Below are 847 nucleotides of genomic sequence, written 5' to 3'. Positions count from 1 at the left end.
TTCTACCTTCTACCTGCTACCTGCTACCTTCTACCTGCTACCTTCTACCTTCTACCTTCTACCTTCTACCTTCTACCTTCTACCTTCTACCTGCTACCTTCTACCTTCTACCTGCTACCTTCTACCTTCTACCTGCTACCTTCTACCTTCTACCTTCTACCTTCTACCTTCTACCTTCTACCTTCTACCTGCTACCTTCTACCTTCTACCTGCTACCTGCTACGTCTGCATTCTGTTCAGCTCGAAAATCTTTCACTTATATATAAACGAGATTCTGACCACATCCCCACTCACTCCCGGGCCCGGGCCCGGGTTGCCAACTTAGTAGTTGCGCTCAGTGTCACAAGAATGCGAGAGGGAGAGTTCTTACCTGAACATGAAGTTTAATCTCACTTGTAAGTTTCCACTTGGTCATTCTTAAGCTCCCATGCGTGCCGCAGTGCTATCCACAGCACTTTGATAGTTTCTACTGGATCTCTTTGTTGGAACTAGGCCGCAATGCACCGCGGCAAGTTCCGGCCGCGCGGGACGGACGGACTGGTCCACTGCCGTCTAGCAGTAGAAGGAGGAGCCTCTGGCAGTGAGAGGAGCGGCAGGAGGGCCCCAGTGACGTTGAGACTAGTATAGCAGGAGGAGGAGGAGGAGGAGGAGGAGGAGGAGACACGACAAGTTGCGGCATGTCAACTATGTACTCCTTCTGCCTGCGTAAAGGTTTTCTCTGAGTCATCCCCCGCCTTGTCCTGCTGCTGCTGCTGCTGCTGCTGCTGCTGCTGCTGCTGCTGCTGCTGCTGCTGCTGCTGCTGCTGCTGCTGCTGCTGCTGCTGCTGCTGCTGCTGCTGCTGCTGCT

This window comes from Guillardia theta (genome assembly GCF_000315625.1).
Source record: "Guillardia theta CCMP2712 unplaced genomic scaffold GUITHscaffold_224, whole genome shotgun sequence".
NCBI lineage: Eukaryota > Cryptophyceae > Pyrenomonadales > Geminigeraceae > Guillardia > Guillardia theta.
Note: the sequence above shows the minus strand (reverse complement) of the source record.